The sequence below is a fragment of the Mesocricetus auratus genome, unplaced genomic scaffold (assembly GCF_017639785.1).
Source record: "Mesocricetus auratus isolate SY011 unplaced genomic scaffold, BCM_Maur_2.0 Super-Scaffold_4256, whole genome shotgun sequence".
Lineage (NCBI taxonomy): Eukaryota > Metazoa > Chordata > Mammalia > Rodentia > Cricetidae > Mesocricetus > Mesocricetus auratus.
In genome coordinates this window covers 49,578,262-49,592,779 of record NW_024429182.1, presented here as the reverse complement: position 1 = coordinate 49,592,779, position 14,518 = coordinate 49,578,262, and positions in this window count along the sequence as shown.

Below are 14,518 nucleotides of genomic sequence, written 5' to 3'. Positions count from 1 at the left end.
CAATTAAGAGCACTGACTGCTCTTGCAGAGGACCCAGGTTTGAGTCCCAGCACCCACAACCATCTGCAACTCCAGTTCCAGAGGACCAGATCTCTTCTGACCACTGGCACCATGCACACATATGGTGCACATGCATATATGCAGACAGACACTCATATGTGTAAAAATAATATAAGATTAAAGAAGAAAAAAAGAGTTTGAAGGGCATGCTCCTTCCAGAAACCATGGGTTATTGAACAAAAGTCCCACTGCCTGGTATGGGTATCTTCCTTCCCTTTGTGTCCCTGGACCCAGGGATCCTCAAAATAGTACAGGCTGCTGCCGTTGCTCTTAGTTGTCCCAGTTTTGTATTGCTGTGGTAAAATACAAAGGTTTGTTTTAGCACACAATTTCAAGGTACGGTCCATCAACACAGCAAAGCCAGAAAGCAGCAGAAATGGGAAGCAGCTACTCACAACCACAGACAAGAGCAGGAAAGGGAGAGGAGAGAGAGGGAGGAAGAGGGAGAGGAAGGGGAGGGGGAGAAGGAGGGGGAGGGTGGAGAAGGAGCAGGAGAGGGAGAAAAGAGAGAGGGAGAGAGAGGGAGGGAGAGAGAGGGAGAGAGAGGGGGAGGGGGAGGGGGAGAGGGAGAGAGAGGGAGAGAGAGAGAGAGAGAGAGAGAGAGAGAGAGAGAGAGAGAGAGAGAGAGAGAGAATATGCATGTTTACCTGTGTTCAGCTTATTTTCTGCCCTGCCCTTTATACAATCTGGGACCCAAACCCAGAGAATAGCACTTCTGGATTATAGACTGAGTCTTCCTTCCTACATCAGTTAACATCATTAAGACAGTCTCTCACAGATACCGACAAGCCAACCCAATCTAGAGGATTCCACAGAGAGACCCAGTTCCCAGATGATTCTAGATTGTGGTAAGTTGACAATAAGAGCCAACTATCAGAGTTGCCCACCTGAACTTGATGCTAAGACCCTATTGATGGGGCTGAGAGATGGCTCAGGGATTAAGAGCATTTACTGCTCTTGCAAAGGGCCCAGGTTTGCTTCCAAGAGCCCACTTACAATCACTTGTAAACACAGCTTCAGGGGGTCCAACGCCCCCTTCTGGATGCCACAGGTACCTGTACTTACAATGTACATTCCCACATACAGACACACATATACACGCAATTCAAAATTAAATCAATCTTTTTCTAAAGACTTTCCTGCTAAAGATACCATATACTTGGGTCACAGGATATAGAGAAATGAAGCTGGTACTGAGCTAGAGGCTTCTTCCTCCCTGGTGGCAGCCTCTGTAGCTCCAGGGGTGTTGAGCTCCAGCCCCCCACGGGGTCTCTGTGAATCACTAGGCAGTCAACAAGTCCATCCTGTTTTCCAGTCTAAGTGCATCCTGTTTTCTAGTGCTGGCTTCCTGCCCTGGCCTTGACCCTCTGACATCAACATCCAGCAGGAGGAAAGCACGCTCTCTTCTACCTCAGGTTTTTCCACTGTGTTGTAAACCTGCATATAAGACTGCCCCCTCCTACAAGGGAGAGACCTATTAGCACTTGCAATGAAGACACACACACACACACACACACACACACACACACACACACACACTCCTGGCAATAAAGGCAGCACATGCATGCTCTTAGTTCAAACAGCTGGACGTCTTGTCTTTCTTTTCCTGATACCTTGGACTTGCTTGTGGCACAGGTGCTGCAATTGGAGGTCCCACCGAGATCCAGAGAGACTTGGAAAGACTGGGAAAGACTCGCCAGAAAGAAGCCTTGGGAGAGGAGAGACTCAAGAAAGAAAAGATTTGAAAACAGGTACCTCAACTTCTAACAGTAAAAGTGAATGGTCAAATCTCCAGGCTTTTGCCTGAAAGATCACCTTCTAAGGAGAGGGTGTATTGAATTAATATCCAGCCTTCACACAATCCACTGAGGTCGGGAAAGTAAGGGGAAAACTGAGAGATCGCCCTCAGTTGAAGGATGTATTGAAATAATCTCCAGCCTTTCGCCTGATCCATTGAGGTCAGGAAAGTAAAGGGGAACTGAGAGATTGCCCTCAAAGGCTGGCCAGCAAGTAAAGCTATGAGGGTATATTGGAAAGGGGTACCAAGTTAGGGGTACCAGGTTAAATTTCCAGCTCTTCACCAGGCACCAAGGTTGGGAAAGAAGGGGAACCTGAGAGATCGCCCTCAGTTGGAGGGTGGATTGAGTAAATCTCCAGGCTTTTGCCTGAGGGATCATCCTCAGTTGGAGGATGGATTGAAAATGGGTGAATTGAAAATGGGTAACAGTTAGTACATGAGGTACTGGTATTAAGTGAAAGAAAAGGAAAAGATAAAATTATATGAAATGGAAAATACACAGAGAGTCTGGATACTGTGTGCTGTTGTGTTGTCTTTAAATTGTTTAATTGCTAAGAAAGGAACAAAAATTGCTAAAAGACATTTGATTATCAATGCTGCTGAATTAATCCAACTTATATATTTTGAAAATGCTTTGACTTCTAAATATAAATATAAGGACAGGTTACTTGGGAAAAGAATTTCTGCTTTTACCAGGCTTTGGTGGCACCCGCCTTTAATCCCAGCATTCAGGAGGCAGAGGCAGGTGAATCTCTGTGAGTTCGCGACCAGCCTGGTCTACAGAGAGAGTTCCAGGACAGCCTCCAAAGCCACAGAGAAACCCTGTCTCGGAAAAAAAAATAATTTCTGCTTTTGTTTCCACAGAAAATAAAAAGCTGTTGGTTCCTTCCAGACTAGTATGGTTTGATGAAGCAAGACCACCTGAAGCAGTGGCCCAGGTAATCCAACATCTAAAACAACTGAAATGATGCAGCCTTGCAGACCACAAAAACAAGGGCTTCAACAGGTTTCTTTTTTTTTTTTTTGCCATAATCCCCGTGGTATTTCAGTGCCCCTTAACAGCAGGAAGTAGTTTGGAAAGAACCATGCCCACATTCCCAAATATTGTTTATAAATGTTTGTTTGCATTTATACAGGGTTGGTTATTGATACTAAGGTTGGCATTAACGTCCTAGTCACCTGAGATAGGTGCTAATTTATATATAAAGAAGGGGGAGGGGCTGGAGAGATGGCTCAGAGGTTAAGAGCACTGGCTGCTCTTCCAGAGGTCCTGAGTTCAAGTCCCAGCAACCACATGGTGGCTCACAGCCACCTTGAATGAGATCTGGTGCCCTCTGCTGGCATGTAGCCAGAAGATTGTATACATAATAAATAAATAAAATCTTAAAAACAAAACAAAAACAATGAGAGCAATGTACAAAAAATTATTCCACAACATGATTGTTTAAAAAAAAGAAAGGGGGAGATGTTGGGCCCCAGCCCCCAAGGGGGTCTCTATGAGTCACTGGCCAGTCAACAAGTCCATCCTGTTTTCCAGTCTAAGTGCATCCTGTTTTCCAGTGCTGGCTTCCTGCCCTGGCCTTGACCCTCTGACATCAACATCCAGCAGGAGGAAAACACGCTCTCTTCCACATGGGGTTTTTCCACTGTGTTGTAAACCTGTATATAAAGCTCTTCCCTCCTACAAGAGAGAGACTTCTTAGCACTTGCAATGAAGACACACACACACACACACACACACACACACACACAATACAATCTCTCTCTCTCTCTCTCTCTCTCTCTCTCTCTCTCTCTCTCTCTCTCTCCTGGCAATAAAGGCAGCACATGAATTCTCTTAGTTCAAACAGCTGGACGTCCTGTCTTTCTTTTCCTGATATCTTGGACTTGCTTGTGGTGTGGGTGCCGCACAGGGGTGCTGTGCAGACTGCTGGGGAGAAGAGAATAGTCTTACCCAGCTGTGAACTCTGCAGGCTGCAGTAGTGACCAGACTGGCCCGCTGGTGCAATAGTACCATGGATGTTCTAGGTAACCAAATGCTTTCTGATTTGGCTTGAAAGCTGCTTCACAGGAGAGAACCTGTACCTGGTACTATAAACCTAGCTAAGACCTCATGAGCATAGTGTTAAACTGTCCCCTAAAAAATATTTTTATACTCATAGATTAGTTTTGCTTTCAGCCCTCATCAGAGAAGCTTATTTTTTTCAGTGGACAGCAGTTAATATAGCAATTCACAACTTGCCAGAGTGCAAAAACTAGGTGTCAGTTTGATATGTAGCCCTAAGCAGGACATCTGTGTTACAGATCTCACCACTGGGGCTCAGGAACAGGATAGTAAGAGCCAGAGGTTGGGGGCTGGGGGCATGCTGTGAAACAGTGTCTTCTGGGCATGATAGGTTAATATCACACACACACACACACACACACACACACACACACACACACACACACCTACAAACCAATATCCCTCATGAGCACAGATGCAAAAATCCTCAATCACTACTAACAAACTGATCCAACAACAAATCAAACAGACTGCACTCTCTGATTGGGATTTGGCACAATCATGGAAGATGGCTTGACATACATACATGCATTAGTATAGTGTTTTAGAGTTTTACTGCTGTGAAGAGACACCATGACCATGACAACTTGTGGGGACACCAGACCTTGAGCAGAAACCCACTTCCCCTTCGGCCTGGGAGCAGGCATCTATGTAATGTTTACTGAAAACAATTCAGTGCTTTAAAGCTTGATAGGGCTCAGATAAGGGCTGGCTCACTGAAATACCATGCCTTCCACACCTCCTATGGCTAGATGCCTCTTCCTGCCCCCTGTGGTGTCTCCCTGATTCTGGGGCCGGAGATTAAACCACCAGCCAGGAGGGTGAGAAGTGAAAAGAATGGTATGTAAATGGATGGCAAAAGTCCTTAAAAAGGGAAGCTCCTTTTTCTTAGAGAGACTTCTCCTGAGATTTCTTCTGAGAGCTCTCTCCTAAGCTGACTTGGGAAGATAAAGTTTTCTTAAAGCAACCGACCGGTCTCTGTGTCATCTATCCCGACCACCTCGCTACATTCTCGGATGCAGGCCGCACAGCAGGTGCGACAATTGGAGGTCCCACCGAGATCGTGAAAGCGAGGTAAGTGAGCGGGTTCGTCTCTTTTTCTGGCCAGGGACAGATTAAAAAAAAAAAAAAAAAAAAAAAAAAAAGAAACCATGGGGAATAGTTCTGGGAAGCTCGAATTACAGTATCAAGTTAAAAAGTTACTTGAAGGACATGGGACTACAGTAAAGTCTAAAACCTTGGAAGGCTTTTTAAAATGGATTAAACGTGCGAGTCCATGGTTCATTACTGGGGGGAGGCTTAAATGTCCCAGATTGGAAGGATGTTCGCTATGATCTTTAGAGTCGGGTGTTGGTGGCATATGCCTTTAATCCCAACACTCGAGAGACAGAGGTAGGTAGAATGGAGGCCATCCTTGTATATAGAGCAAGTTCCAGGACAGCCTCCAAAAGGATAGAGAGAAACCCAGTCAAAAAAAAAAAAAAAAGGAGGGTAAAATAAGAAATCTCCAGTCTTTCACCTGATCCACTGAGGTCAGGAAAGTAAAGAAAAACTGAGAGATTTAAAAGACTGGCCAACAAGTAAGGCTATAAGTAAGGATGTATTAAAAAGGGGGTACCAAGCTAGGGGTACCAAATTAAATGTCTAGGCCTTTGCCTAACAAAGGTCAAAAAAAGAAAAGCGAAACCTAAGAAGTTGCCCTCAGTTGGAGGGTGGATTGGAAAATCATCCTCAATGGGAGGATGGATTAAAGATAGATAAATTTTAAAAAATTGGTAAAGTTAATAAGTGAGATGTTAGTATTCAGTAAAGAAAAAGACAAAGGTATATAAAATAAAAATGTTTGGTTACATTTATATGGGGTAGGTTATTGATACAAATTTAAGGTCAATTTTGTGAGTCATCTCTAAAAACTTTTGGCAAAAGCCTGGCCTTTCCACTTTGCATCTACAGAATTACAAGGAGTGGGTATGGCTGTAGCCCCTGAGTGTAGCTCCAAACTTCTCTAATGAAGAAATGACGAGGGACATATAGGACTTTTTCAACCTTTTGTTTTAATTCAAAGATTGACTAGAGTTGTTCTGTTAAAGAAGTTTCAGTTCAACAAACTAATCATAACCTAGGCAAGGAGAGATATGTATGCATGGTCTGTGTGTATGGACGTGGCCACGTCAGTATGTATGAAGCGTAAAATGTAAATGCGTGAATGTTGACAAAAGCAACTGTTCTAATTGCCTTGGATATGATTAAAGGGATACTTAAATCCCTTCAAACAGTTAAAAACTACCTAAATCGATTTAGATATAGCCAAAAGAAACATCCAGTCAGTCGGTTAATATTTTAACAAAAAATTCAAGTTAAGCCCTCAGAGCCAGTCAGAGAGAGAGAGAGAAAGAGAGGTTTTTTCAGGGAACTGTCCTGCCGCTTTGGCAGGCCCCCACCCCCAAAGGTGTCTGTGTAGATGCAAATTAGGCCTTGTCAGTTCAGATGCAAACGAGGCCTTGTCAGCTAGTGAGAGCTACAGGTTAGAAAAAAAAGGACTATTTGGGACATAGTATAGTTTACAATCCTTAAATGATTCTCAAAGGTACTTAATGGTTATGTCCCTTTTAAAGGACATCTACTATACTTTAAATAGTGATCCCAATTCACCTAGATAGTTGACTAAGGAGGATAGACAAATCCTTCTACTGTTATGGTCCAACTTCAACAGTTCAAACAAAATTTAAAAATAAAAGGGAGTAATGTCCCCAGTCTCCACATGATTCATTAAATAATCCACTCCTCATTTAAATATTTATAAAATATAAATGCCAGTGAGGAATCTGCTTCAGACAGATTCTAACATAATAAAAGTTAAATAACTATTACTCAGGCCAAATGGAAACATCCATACACTAGACAGTAGAGAAGACCCTAATTTGGGGTCGAGGGCATGTTTGTGTTTTCTTACAGGAAAAGAATAAAGCTTCAGTAGCTGTCACAACATCTGGTGAGATACATGGAGCAGAAAAAACTAGACCTGAGACCGTGGGAGCCTGCTCAAGCCAGTTCGAGATCTCCTAAATCAGTGCTCCTGACCCTTGATGTCATCAAATCTACAGCCCGAGAAAGAAATAAAACAGTCAGTTCGAGATTTCCAGTTTCTCATCAGGCTTGCTACATCAACCTCCTGGACCCGTGAGTTTTCATCCCAAAGCCAACAAAACTAGAAGATTAGCAGCTAGCCTTTAATACACCTTAAAACAACAGAATTCATTTTGCCAGCTTTTCCCTTTGGGGGAAAAAGGACCCATTTAACATTTAGACATTGGTATGGACTGTGATGAATGGCAAAAGCCTTTTTTCAGTATTTGAACAGGACATGGTCACTTGAAATATCAGACTCGGTAGTTCCTGTTTTTGGAATCACAATGTGTTTTTCTGGAGAAATATGGTTTGTCCTGGTGCGACAAAAAGACTTTGACTCGGGTTACATGTTCGGCTGATACTACTGACATTAAATCGACAGACTAAATCACCACAGGAACAAATTGGTACTCTGTAAATAGTGCAACAAGCCTCTTGTTCATATTTTTTATAATGCTACATGTGTAACATCAATGATTGTACCTAATGTATCTGTGCAAGTGCACTCTCTAATGCTTTCCTAAGTAGATCTTAAAATAATTGTAAACTTTATCACTGTTTTGACCGTCAAATTGTAACTATAAATCACCCTTGTAACAAAGAAAGGCTGGTGGTAGAATGCTAAGGCCCAGATCTGGGGATGGGCAGGTGACAGAGAGGTGCTATGTCAGTGGGGGTCCTAGGAATGGTAACAGTGGCAATAGGCACTCTGGCTTCATGCTGAGTTCAAAGTGCCTTAGCCCATGGCAATCCCGATAGCCATAAAGCCTTATTACAAATGATTTTAAGGGTGGGGCTACTTCAATGACGGGCAACTTGTGGGGAAGACCCACTCCCACCTAACAGGGGTTCAAGGTCCCCCAAAGACGGGCCAGGGAGGGTGACCCTACTTGACCTAAGACAGGAGTGCCTCATTTAAAAATAAAAAGGGGTGAATTGTGGGGACACCAGACCTTGAGCAGAAACCCACTTCCCCTTCGGCCTGGGAGCAGGCATCTATGTAATGTTTACTGAAAACAATTCAGTGCTTTAAAGCTTGATAGGGCTCAGATAAGGGCTGGCTCACTGAAATACCATGCCTTCCACACCTCCTATGGCTAGATGCCTCTTCCTGCCCCCTGTGGTGTCTCCCCGATTCTGGGGCCGGAGATTAAACCACCAGCCAGGAGGGTGAGAAGTGAAAAGAATGGTATGTAAATGGATGGCAAAAGTCCTTAAAAAGGGAAGCTCCTTTTTCTTAGAGAGACTTCTCCTGAGATTTCTTCTGAGAGCTCTCTCCTAAGCTGACTTGGGAAGATAAAGTTTTCTTAAAGCAACCGACTGGTCTCTGTGTCATCTATCCTGACCACCTCGCTACATTCTCGGATGCAGGCCGCACAGCAGGTGCGACAACAACTCTTATAAAGAAAAAACATTTAATTGGGGCTGGCTTACAGTTTCAGAGGTTTACCCCACTATCTTCATGATGAGAATCATGGCAACATGTAGGTAGACGTAGAGTGGAAGGAGTTGAGAGTTCTACATCTTGACCTGCAGGCAGCAGGAAGAGAATATGGGTGTCACACTGGGTGTATTTTGAGCATATGAGACCCCAAAGGCCTCTTCCACAGTGACACACTTCCTCCAACAAGGCCACACCCACTCCAACAAGGCCACACCTCCTAACTGCTACTCCCTATGGGCCAAACATTCAAACACATGAGTCTATGGGGGGGATTATCCTATTCAAATAACCATATATAGAAAACAGAATGAAGGACAAAATTCATGCGACTTCCTCAGTAGACACAGAAAAATCATTTGTTATGAGTTAGCATTTCTTCATGATAGAAACTCTGATATGGTAGCACATACCTTTAATCCCAGAGGTAGAGGAGGATAGATGTAAGTTCAAGGCCAGCCTGGTCCACATGGCAATTTTATACCACTCTGGACTATGCAGTGAAACTCTGTGCCAAAAAAAAAAAAAAAATCAAAATAGAGGACCTTGAACATCACCAGCATGAATTGTCTGAATTCTAGAAATTCTGTGTCCCTGATTTAATCACTACACATGCTATATATGTGTTCAAACACTACCCTGCAATCCACAAATATGTACAACTACTATGTGTCAATCAAAATCAAAAAGTAATTTTAAGGGAATATGAGTTTATTCTGAGTCAAATATGAATAACCACAGCCAGGGAACTTAGATTTAGTTTACCCCCAAATGGCATGTTCCACTGTGGAAGCAGTTTTGTGTAATACACACACACACACACACACACACACACACACACACATACACACACACACATACACACACACACACACACCATTAAATCTCTCCCAGGCACTGAGAAACACAGGCACTAACTTTGTAAGTACCAGTTTGCAAACGCAGACGGCCTCACCCTGGAGAGAAGCTCTTCAGACTCAGGAATAACTTACTGTGATTCACACTTCCTACACACTCATCCCCCACCCAATACCCCCCAGAACCCCTCCACTAGCTTGCCCCAGCACTTAAAACCGGCCTGCCTTCCAGACTGCAGGGTTGGAATCAGACTCATTTTAGTCTCTCTCCCATTGTCAGGGTAGCCTTGAATAAGTCATCTTGGCCTGATTAACTGTGGTGAAATTTCCCTTCGGTGTCTTCTTTTTTGACACAAGACCAACAGTTAAATTTTGGCAGTTTTACATGGTGCATCCCAACACCTATACTATTCTACAGGCAATAAATAAAATGTAAAGATTTGCTTTCATTATTTTAACTTTGTGTAACATGTTTGTCCGATGCGGCGCCTGTGCCACAAGCAACTCCGAGGTATCAGGAAAAGAAAGACCAGACGTCCACTTGTTTGTACTAAGAGAATGCATGTGCTACCTTTATTCCCAGGAGAATGTGTGTGTGTGTCTTCATTACAAGTGCAAAGAGGTCTCTCTTGTAGGAGGGAGGAGCTTTATATACAGGTTTACAGAACAGTGGAAAAACCCCAGGTGGAAGAGAGTGTGTTTTCCTCCTGCTGAATGTTGAGGTCAGAGGGTCAAGGCTGGGGCAGTAAGCCAGGACTAGAAAACAGGAAGCACTTGGACTGGAAAACAAGTTGCACTTGTAGACTGACCAGCAACTCACAGAGACCCTGTGGGGCTGGGGCCCAACATCTCAACAGTCCAAATGTGGTATGTTCACTTGAGTGGAGATGCCTTGGGGTCCAGAAGAAGGCATTGACTCCCCTACGTCTAGCGTTAATTAAGGTGGTTGTGAGCTCCAGCATGGATACTAGGGACCAAATTCAGGTTCTCTGCATATAGCAATACATGCTCTTATCTCCTGAGCCATCTTTCCAGCACCAATAAATGAATTTTATTAGTATGATATCAGGGCTTAGATGTGTTTGCTCAGTTGATAGAATGCTTGTCTGGAATGCATCACACCATGGCTTCTGTGTCCAGCATCATATAGGATTGACCGTGGTGGTGCACATCTGTAATCCCAATGCTTAGGAGGTGGAGGAAGGAGGACTGGGAGTTTAAGGTCCTCCCTGGCTACATAGAAAGTTGGTAGCCAGTCTGTCTACGTGAGACCCGGTCTTAAGCATAAATAAATAGGGAACTGGTGAGATGGCCAGGGGTAAAGTGCTTGCTGCACATTCATGAAGACCTCAGCAGCTATGTAAATGTCATTCCCACCAGGTGCACTTGTGACAGAAGCTGGGGGTAGGGTAGGATGGAGCTTCTCCTAGGCTCCCTGACCAGCCAGACAATGTAGGATCAGTGAGAGACCCTGTCTCAAAAAAACTAACGAGGGGATAGAGCTGGAGAAGGGGCTTAGCAGGTAAGAACACGGAACCCAGTTCCCAGCACCCACATCAGGTGGCTCCCAAATATCAGTCACTGCAGCTCCAGGGCATCTGGCCTCCGAGGGCACTCACGTGCATGTGGCTTGCAAACACATGCACAACCATGTGACATGCACACATGTCCACAGCCACACATGGAGGTGGAGGGAGGGAGAGGGCAGAACGAGAGAGAGAGAGAGAGAGAGAGAGAGAGAGAGAGAGAGAGAGAGAGAGAGAGAGAGAGAGATTCAAATGTTCTCTTTCACTCTGGCCACTCTGTGGGACACTGGAGCTTCTCCCTAACTGGATTCTGATGTTTCCATGTGTTTTCCAAGTCCAGACCTAAAGGAGTGGCTGACTCCAGGATTCTGAAAATAAGTTATAAAGCTGTGCATGGTAGTACACACCTGTAATCTCAGCACTATGAAAACAGAGGCAAGAGGATCACAAATTCAGAGTCATTCTCAACTCCAGAGCAAATCCAAGGCCACTCTAAGTCTAGTTGTAAGCGTTTCGGGATGGGTCGGGACAGGATGGAACAGGAGTGGGTCAGGTTTTCTGGCACTCGGGAGCCATAGATACTGAGTGTTACACTGCTCAGATGGAAAGGAATCCTGGAGCTCGGGGGCCAAGGACCACCACAGGTTGCAGTAAGCTTTGCAGCTTACAGCCTTGCCTCAGAGAAAGGCTTCTCAGGTGTATCATCTGGGCTCCGGCAGGACAGGGTCTTCCAGCTGGGGATGTTCGCCTAGTGTAGCAGTTTTGCTAGGCAGAAGGTTTCTTGGGCGAAGTTGCTACAGTTCAGCTCTGCTCCTGGAGAGCAGAGAACCGGGAGGAGAGCGTAACAACTCCGCTCTGCCAAGGAAGGTTTTCCGGGCAAGTGTTACAGCGCTGCTCGCTCTGCTCTGCTCTGCTCTGCTCTGCTCTGCTCTGCTCTGCTCTGCTCTGCTCTGCTCTGCTCTGCTCTGCTCTGCTCTGCTCTGCCCAGGGTCGCCTCTGCTCTGTCCTTCACCCGAAGCTCATCCAAAGGGGTTTATTGGAAGGCAGCTGGAGCAGCCAAGCTGAACATACACAGGGTTTATATAGGGATTAGGGAAGTTTTTCCAGAGTAGGGATTGGTCCGATTTCAGTGCTGAGCTCAGATTGGCTAGAGCTCTGCTCCGGGATTGGTTACTTTTTTACACAGGATTAGGGTCAGATTTGGCTCTGGTTTCAGGGCCAAAGTGTGTTTCTTTCTCTGGTCCTTTTTAGCCTTTTGGCTCCAATTTTAGGGCCAGGGTACATTTCTTTCATTGACTCTGATTCCAGGGATAAAGTGTGTTCCTTTGGCACTGGTTTTAGGGTCAGGGTACATTTCTTTGGTTCTGGTTGCAGGGCCAAAGTGTGTTTCTTTGGCTCTGCTCAGGGTGTGTTTCTTTGACTGGTCCCTTTTCCCTACACTAGTATATAGGAAAGTTTGTCTCAAAAATAAAGGAAAATGAAATAAAATAAAAATAGAAGTCAATTGTGGAGCCTGGTAGGGCACAGAGGCACCAATGTTGCAGGAGCTTGGTATAGCGGTGCTATCTGATGGGATGGAATAGACAGAAGTCAGGTCTGTTGGTAGACAGGCTGCTTGTCAGTGGGAAACAAAAGCACCAGCAGTGTGACTTCAGGCATCCAAATTCTCTGAGCCCCAATTTCTGTCACTCAACAAGGATTAGGACATGAAGCGTGTTTCCAAAGACATGAAGCGACTGGAATTCTTCCAAAAGAGTTGTCACAGCAGAGAGCGATGTCACTGCTTGGTAGAGCAGGTGATAGTGCCCCTCAGTGGCCAGCACAGTTGTCTCCTTGGTCTGGCCTGCAGGAAGACCTGAAAAACCTTGACTCTGGGTTAGAAACCCTTTCGGAGAAAATGTTGTACATTTATACAATATACTACTCGGCAGAAGGAAACAATGACATTCTAAAATTCACAGGCAAATGGGCAGAACTAGAAAAAAACATCCTCAGTGAGGTAACCCAGACCTAGAAAGACAAACATAGTAAGTACTCACTCATAAGTAGATACCAGATATAAAGCAAAAGATACCCAATCTACAATCCACAACCCCAGAGAAGCCAGAACCCTCTTCCAGAAAAAGATGAAAGCAGATGCAGAAATCCACAACTAACCATTGGGCCAAGCTCCTGGAGTACAATCAAAGTGAGGGAGGAGTGACAATATGAACAAACGAGTCAAGACCATGATGGGGAAAATCACAGAATCAGCTGATCTGAGCTAGTGAGAGAGCACTGACTCAGTTCTGACAAATGGGGAACCTGCATGAGACCGAACTAAACTCCCTGAATGCAGGTGACAATGGTGCAGCTGGTGGCAATATATGAGGCCCCTGGCAGTAGAACCAAAATCTAACACTAATACACAAACTGACTTAGTGGAGCCCATTCTATATGGAGAGACACATTGTCCAGCCTAGACACAGGGGTGTGGGGGCGGAGAGGTGCCTTGATCCTGCCTCAACAAGATGATGGGACAGACTTAGTAGACTTCCTAGGGGAGGCCTTAGCCTCTCAGAGGAGCAGATGGGAGGTGGAGGTGGTGGGGGGAGCAGGAGGAGAGGAGTGAGGGGAACTGGGATTGGAATGTAAAAAGTAAATTAATTTAAAGAAGACTTTAAGAAAAGGAGTGTTGTACCTGGGCCATAAGATAATCTCTGTACACTATAAGTATGTATTGCTGTCATTGTTAATAAAAAGCAGATTGGCCATAGCTAGGCAGGATTTTCAGGGCAGAAAGAATGCTGGGAAGAAAAAGAATGGAGTCCCAGAGTCACAAGCTAGATGCAGAGGAAGCAGGATATGTAGAAAATGAGGTAACGAGCCATGAGCCATGTGGTAGAACTTAGATAAGAAATATAGGTTAACTTAAGTTGTGAGAGCTAGTTAGTAACAAGCCTAAGCTATCAGCTGAGCATTTATAAGAAAGAAGGAAGGAAGGAAGAAAGGAAGGAAGAAAGGAAGAAGGAAAGAAAAGGGTTTTAGAAGTCAGCAACTCACACATCTTCCCCATCTCGTTCTCAGACCTGCAATCTTCCTCTCCTTCCAAAACATTTTCTGGACCTTGGAGGTGGTGATGAGTGTGTCCCACTTGTGGCAGGATGAACAACAATCATTCGTTATCAGTACTTCGATGACCACGAGTCTCTGCGGTCACCTCTGGCCACTGCAAAGGGAAGTTCTCTGACTAAACCCGGCAACAGAAGATCCTATGGGCATTAACAGTTGTTCAGAAGGTATTTTGCTGGGCACATCATGTCTGTAAAGTAACCAAAGCAGCATCCCCACTAGGACCTTTGGCCAGCTCAACCATGTACTTTTTAACCAGGTTGCCAGAACCAGATGCGAATTCTTTCCAGCGAAGCAGGCATCAAATCAAATCAGAAGGTACTTGGGTACCTCCACTGTTGGCCCATATAGTAGAAATCTATTCCATCCTCAACTCCTGTTGTCTCTGAGATATTAGCTTAATGGTTGCAGGAATCCCTAGCCTGGTGGTGAATGGCTCCTATCTAAACAACAGTAGACCTAGGCCCAGGCAAGTTTACACTCTCCCTGAAGGCTAGGTAGTACCTGAAAGCCCAATGGTATGTGCAGCTT